The sequence below is a fragment of the Euphorbia lathyris genome, chromosome 1 (genome assembly GCF_963576675.1).
Source record: "Euphorbia lathyris chromosome 1, ddEupLath1.1, whole genome shotgun sequence".
NCBI classification, from domain to species: domain Eukaryota; kingdom Viridiplantae; phylum Streptophyta; class Magnoliopsida; order Malpighiales; family Euphorbiaceae; genus Euphorbia; species Euphorbia lathyris.
In genome coordinates, this window is record NC_088910.1 from 94,384,341 (window position 1) to 94,392,146 (window position 7,806).

Here is a 7,806-nt window from a genome sequence, read left to right on the forward strand (position 1 = left end):
GGTGGAAGAGAGATGTTGTGATACGTGTAAATAGAACTAACGTTTGTTTTTCTTATCTTATAATCGTAAATAAATAAATGCACACACCACGAATCATGCATATACAATCATGCATACATACTAATGGATACCGTTCACGCAGACGTCATCATTAAGCGGTTGTGGTTTCGCGAGAGTAACCGGCTTGTCAAACAGTTTGATCAGCTACGAGTAGACAGTTCCGAATCAGTAGTTGTGGCTTCTGAATCATCTTCATCCGGGTATACTCAGTCTTCCGTCAATATGTCTGCGACCGACGAGAAAGTGGCTGAATTGGAGAATTCTGTGAACAATATCAATGATCAGCTGGCCGCGATCTTGGCCCAGCTAGCTGAGTTAGCACTGAAGGACAACAAGAGTGGTAGTAAGCGTGCTGAGAATGAGGTGAACGATGGCCCTCGCTTTGGGAATGAGGAAGATTATCAGGATTATATCCGAAAACAGTTAGAGAAAGAGAAAGCTAAGGAAGAGGAGTGGAGGCAACACATCACACAGGAAGTGCAGGACTTGCGCGGAGGAAGCTCCGGAAGTCAGGATTTCTATAACTTGAAGAATTGTTTGTCGGCAACAGCTTTGCCTTTGAAATTTCGGCTCCCTGACATGAAAAAGTTCGATGGAACGGGAGATCCCACCGCTCACATGAATCAGTATGTCGCTGTAATGAAGCACACGATCCTGACTGAGGATCAAGTCTTGGGACTGTTTAACACCTACCTAGAGGGGGTTGCCCTCACATGGTTCCATGCATTGCCTGTGGTGACAAAGAGGGATTGGAAGGAATTAGCGAAGTCATTCATCGCTCAGTATAGCTTTAACACCATGCTTGAGGTCACTTTGAAAGAGTTAGAGAGCACTAAGCAACAGGCTGGGGAATCCTTTTCCGATTTTGTGAAAAGATGGAGGGCTAAGGCCGCAGTGATGAAACAAAAGCCGCTCGAGCAGGATCAGATCCGAATGGTGGTTGGCAACACGTTGCCGTATATCAAGAATGAGTTGCGGTATATGCTATTTACTGATTTCAATCAGATGTATAGTTGTGCCTTGACTGTTGAAGGGGATGGGGAGCCAAAGAAAGCTTATACCAAGTGGACGAAGTCGGGATATAGTGCCGGAGGGCCTAGTGCGAGTACGGAATCCGCAGCAGTGAAAGTGGTTGATCTTAATGCTATTGAAAAGAGGCGGTTCGCCAAGTTCGATCAGACCTACGCAAAAGTTTTTGAGCATCTGCAGAAAAAGGGATTGTTGAAAGCCCTTACCCCGTATAACAAAGCTCAACCTACTCCGCAGATACAGGCTAGAGGGTATTGTGAATTCCATACCAGTTATGGGCATACAATAGAGAATTGTGAGAGGCTGAAACACGAAATCCAAGATTTAATCGAAGAGAAGAAGATAGCTGATCCTTCGTCAGCGAACCCTTCCGTTAGGCGCAATCCTTTGCCTAATCATAGGGTAAGCATGATCAGAATTGGTCTGACAGAACGTGTAGTGATGGAATCCTTCGAGGAGAACGTAGAGGAGTTGTTGGACTCCGATGAGAAGAATAATGTGGGAAATGGTTTGTATGTGTCGGCTTTGGAAGAGGAGCCAACGGAAGGAGTGATGGATGATAGAACTGAAACTGAGGAGACCGAGGAAGTCTCATCTCGGAGGATCATGCCTGTGTCGAAATTGTTTAGTGGGGTAGAAGACCCTGAAGCTCATTTGTATGGATACGTGTGTGCTATGTTGGGAGAGCCATAAAAAGTGGAAGAAGTCGCTCCATGGTTCCATCTTTCGCTGGTGGGCGAACCTTTGAAGTGGTTTCAATCGCTACCTGACGCCACTAAGCATGATTGGTCACTGATGTCAAGCTTGTTTTTGATGAAGTATCGAAGAGACAAAATACGGGCAGGGGAATATAGCGCGATGCAAATTGGGCCTATCAAACGTCCGTTTCCAACTGTCAACAAGTATAATGAAGGGAAGGACCCCATGGAGCACTTGCATTTTTATCTGTCGGCTATGGGTCCTCTAGGTTTCAAAGAGGAGGAGATCACGAGCTTGTTTTGCAACTCATTGGCAGGAGATTCACTAGTGTGGTACATGTCTCTTCCAATGCACGTTAAAGCAGATTGGGCAAAAATGACTAAGAGATTCATCAAGAAATACGCCGCACTGGAATGTCCAGAGGAAATGCCTGCATTACCCGAAGAGGAGACGCCTGAAGCAGTAACAGCCATGTCTAAGTATAAGGGAGGTGAGAACCCCATTGATCACATAAACCGTTTCCGTGCCTACATGTTTGACGCGGGACTCTACCGAAGTGAGTTAGTCCAGCATTTTCCAAAGACACTCGTAGGAGAAGCTTTGATATGGCACCGAATGCTCGCGAAAAGACAAAAGGGGACTGGGGATCCCTCATGGAGGCCTTTGTGCAGAGGTATGAGAGGTATATCCCGTGGTCAGGGTCGTTGGAAGATTTAGAAAGGATCAGGCAATTCCCCGAGGAACCATTTGTGGATTATGCTAGAAGATGGAGGTTCAAGTATGCCTCGTGTCGGGTCACCTTGAGTGATCAGGAGCAACTCATGCGCATCCGGAAAGGTGCTATTCCACTCGTGGCTGGAAGAATGAATGGAGTGTTCCTCAAGGACTATGAAGAACTGATAGGCTGGGCTCGGTATGGATCGTCGGACCCTTCCTACATAAATCCGAATGTCCCTCACATAATGGATCTGATGGTCGTGAACGTTTGGGGAAGTTCCTCCGACGAGGAAGGTATCAATCAGAGGGTTCCGATCAACATCTGGGACGAGTCTGATGATGAGTCGGAAGTGGCTGTTAGCGCCGAAGGAAAGATTCTGCCAGGATTCGAAATCTTCAATGATGTTGCCGACTGGGGCAAAGGAAAGGCGAGCTGCTTTGTCGAGGAGATTATGATGCTGGATTTGAATGCCGAGGAGCAAGTCATCACTATTGAAGCAACTGCGGGAGCGGTGGACGAGCCTAGTACCTCCAAGGTTCATGAGGAGCCCGAGAACCCTGATGATGAAAATTGTGTTACTGCTTTGTTTAAATCAGATGATGTAATCACCCATGCTATCAATGAAATGAATTCTGATTTTGCTTACTTGCTTGATGTTGATCATGATCATTCCATGCATTCTCATTCATATAACATGCCTACATTTGAAATCAATGCAATAGAAATGTCAACTTTCAATCTTGGTACGGATGAAAATCCTAAACTTATACAAATTGCTCAAGAATTAACTATTGAAGAGAGAAAAGAATTTGAGAGAACAATTAAAAAATACGAAATTGTATTCGCTTGGACATATGAAGACATGCCTGGAATTGATCAATCTATCGTAACTCACCGCATTCCAACTTATCCCGAAGCAAAGTCCGTAAAGCAGAAGCTCCGACGTATGAGACCCGAATGGGCATATAAGATCAGAGAGGAGGTGAAGAAGCAGTTAGAAGCAGGATTCATCGAAGTGATCGACTATCCCCCTTGGGTCGCAAATGTGGTGCCAATCGCAAAAAAGGACGGCAAAGTGAGGATGTGCGTCGATTACAGAGATCTTAACAAGGCATGCCCCAAGGATGAGTTCGCATTGCCTCATATCGACGTATTGATCGACAGTGCAGCGTCAAGTGTATTACACACGAATGTGGATGGTTTCATGGGCTACATGCAAGTTCAGATGGCCGAAAAGCACAAAGCAAAAACCTCGTTCACAACTGAGTGGGGGACATACTGTTACAGAGTAATGCCGTTTGGTTTGAAAAATGCCGGGGCAACTTACCAGCGAATGGCCACAGCACTGTTCCATGATATGATACACAAGGAGGTAGAAGTCTATGTGGACGATATGATGGTCAAATCAGAGACAAGAGAAGGGCATTTTACCGCGCTCGAGAAGTTTTTGGCCCGAATTGCAGAATTCAAGCTAAGGTTAAACCCGAAGAAGTGCTTTTTCGGCGTTTCGTCGGGGAAAATCTTAGGCTATGTAATCGGAAATAAGGGAATCGAGGTAGATCCTGATAAAGTGAAGGCTATACAGGAGATGCCGGCGCCGAGAAATGAGAAGGAAGTGAGAGGGTTTCTGGGGCAAGTTCAGTATATCAGTCGGTTCATAGCAAGACTCACCGCAATCTGTGAGCCAATCTTTAAGTTGCTAAGGAAAGACCAACCCGCTATTTGGAATGATAAGTGTCAGCAAGCTTTGGAGAGCGTCCGGAGCTATTTGTCTAATCCGCCAGTGGTGAGACCGCCTAAACTGGGAAAGTCGCTTCTCCTCTACGTAGCAATTAAGGAGCGATCTATTGGGGCAATGTTGGCTCAAGAGGGAGACATCGGTGTGGAGCACGCGGTGTATTATTTGAGTAAGAAATTCCTGGAGTACGAGCTCAAGTACAACATGATCGAAAAGACATGCGTGGCAGTAGTATGGTTGACAAAGAAACTGCGGCACTATTTCCAATCGTATAAAGTGATCATTATTTCTCGGATGGACCCCGTGAAGTATCTATACCGAACTCCATCCTTGACGGGGAAGTTAGCCAGATGGTTGTTGCTTTTATCCGAGTTTGACATTGAATATGTGACGAAGAAGGTTATCAAAGGGAGGGCCGTGGCAGAATTTCTGGCCAACCAACCCCTAAATGCAGAGGAAGAAGAGATAAGTTATGATTTCCCCGATGAGCACTTGAACGCAATCGAAGTCATACCGTGGAAAATGTTCTACGATGGAGCAGTTAATTCGAATGGAGCTGGAGTTGGAGTACTACTTATCTCACCAGAGGGAGAAAGGATCCCGATGGCCAAGAAGTTATCCTTCCCTCTCACCAATAATATGGCCGAGTATGAAGCGTGCATTTATGGTTTAGAGTCATTAGCGGCACTGGGAGCGTCATATGTCGAAATTTGGGGTGACTCAAAGTTAATCATCGAACAGGCACAAGGAAACTGGGAGGTAAGAGAAGAAAGACTACGTCCGTACCTCGATCAGCTAGAAGGGTTGGCACAAAGATTCTAAGAATGTCGTTTCTATCATATCCCTCGAGCACAGAACCAGGCGGCAGACGCTTTGGCCACTTTGGTGTCAGTTTGGGACAACCCCCGGAACCTTGCCTCGAAACCGTTGGTATTGAGGAGATCTCACAAACCATGCTACGAGGACGTGATGCTGTTAGGGGCAGATGAAAAACCGTGGTATTTTGATATCGTGAACTTCATGAAAAATGGAACATATCCGGCAGAGTCAGAACCTAGGGATCAAGCTGTGATTAGAAGGCTAGCTCGTCAGTTCGTCATCCACAACGACTTGCTTTACAAAAGGCACATTGATGGGTTACAACTAAGATGCTTGGATGCGGGAGAAGCCCGCGAGGCAATGGAATCAGTACATTCAGGAATTTGTGGAGCCCATATGGGGGGAGCAGTACTAGCTAAGAAAATTATTAGGCAAGGCTTCTATTGGCTCACCATGGAAAGAGATTGTAACGAGTATGCGAAGAAATGTCACGATTGTCAAATCCACGGCGATTGCAGTCATCTTCCGGCCATGGAATTACATGTGTTAGCACCTATTTGGCCATTCGCTGCCTGGGGCATTGACATCATCGGCGAAGTAAGGCCTAATGCTTTAAATGGACATAAGTTTATTGCAGTCACCATCGATTATTTCACCAAGTGGGTAGAAGCAGGGTCGTTTAGCAAACTGGGATCCAAGCAAATGAGAAAGTTCATTGAAAAACACTTGATCACCAGGTTTGGAGTGCCTCATCACATGATTACGGATAACGGGGTCTAGTTTCAGGGGGAAGTAAGGAATCTTTTCCGAGAATATGGCATTGAACATCACAGATCTTCTCCGTACCGGCCACAGGCTAATGGGGCAGTAGAAGCAGCTAAAAAGAACCTTAAAAGGATTCTCGTAAAGACGGTGGAATCACATCGGAACTGGCATGAGCACCTCCCACCCGCGTTGTGGGCTTATCGCACGACAATCAGAACCTCGACTGGGGCAACGCCATTCTCCTTGGTATACGGAACAGAAGCAGTCCTGCCGATTGAGATCGAAAAGCGATCGTTGAGAATCGCAGTGGAAGCAGAAATCCCCGAGACGGAATGGGTGAAGAGGCGATGTGAGCAGTTGGCTCTAGTTGACGAGAAAAGGATGGAAGCCCTTTACCACGTACAGTTATATCAAAGAAGGATGGCTCGGGCTTTCAATAAAAAAGTCAAGACCAGCCCTATCAAAGAAGGAGATTTGGTGCTGAAACAGATCCGTGTGACGCACACTGACCCGAGGGGGAAGTTCAGGCCTAACTGGGAAGGGCCATTCGTCGCGAAGAAGATACTAAGCAAAAGAGCGGTGAAGTTAACCACAATGGACGGCATGGAATTCTCCGAACCTACTAACCTGGATAGGCTTAAGAAATACTTTTCGTAAAAAAAAAAAAAAAAAAAAAAGAAAAAATTCCCGATAGGTTGAAAACCCGCAAAGGGCGACCTAGGCAACAACGAGGGAAATCCCAATGGGTGAAAACCCGAAAGGGCACTCATTTAAAAATTCCGAGATAGTAAAAGGAGAGGAGAAAAATCGCCGGGATCCGAAAACCGAAAGGCGGGTCCTGGTAACAATAGTTATGACTTGAGCAATTACAAAAACAATGTATAAGAGACTAAGTATTTCTGTTGTTTGTAAATAAATAAAGGCATGAATATATTTGATGAGAATGATTGGAATCATCATAATCTACTGAATGCATGGTAATACGAATCACGAGTTATACATTTCCTATCCTACTTTTCACAAAAAGCCTACCTACTATCCACCCCACTCCCTATACATCAGCTATACAGCGGGGAAACTCCAATAAAAGCTACAAAGCAATAATGAAAGCTACAAAGCAATACATAACGAGCCTAATACAGAGGGAAATCCCAATAGTCCTCAAAATCTCTCAAGTATGATGCCCGCTCCGCAGATAGTGCCTCCTCGGCAGCTCGCGCTCGCTCATCAGCAACTCGTGCTCTCTCATCGGCGACCCGTGCTCTCTCCTCGGCAGCGAGGCGTCCGATCTACTCATCGCGCGCCCTCTCCTCGATGGCAAGGCGACCCTCAGTCTCCCGTCGCATCATCCCTGACTAGTGGTCATTTCTCTCCTGATACACCTGACCGACCCCGGGCGTCGGCCTCCCACACCAACTCGCTCTGCCTCCGCTCGTGGGCATGCAGATCGCTCTAAAGCAAAAGAAAGGAAAAACAGAAAAAAATAAGAAGCAGCGTAGGCACGAACATAAATCATACATACATGCATACATTCCACTACACTAAAGTAAAATAATGATACATACCAGGTGATCGGTGCAGCGCAAGCTGAGGCGATCTCGTAGGTAACCAGACAGCCCCACGTAATCCGTACAAGTCTCCCTCGTGGTCAGAGAAGCGTCTGAGGGATCAAATGGGACCCTCGAGGAGAAGATAGGAGGAGCCGCCTCGAATCCCGCATAAGCTGCCCCGGACTCGTCATAGCAAATCGTGGCATAATCTCTCCCGTAGTCTGGTAGGGGCACGCCTAGGGAAGACCTCTCCGGTCGGGCAGCGCTGGAGGACTCGCCGACGTAGTAGGGCTGCTCGCACACAGGCGTCTGAGCTCGAGTACCGTCAAAGAAATCAGATAAATGGGCACTCCTCCAGGACCCCTCCTGCAAAAAAAACACACAATAAAAACCCCTAAACATCTCATGAATGAAAGGTAAAATAAGAA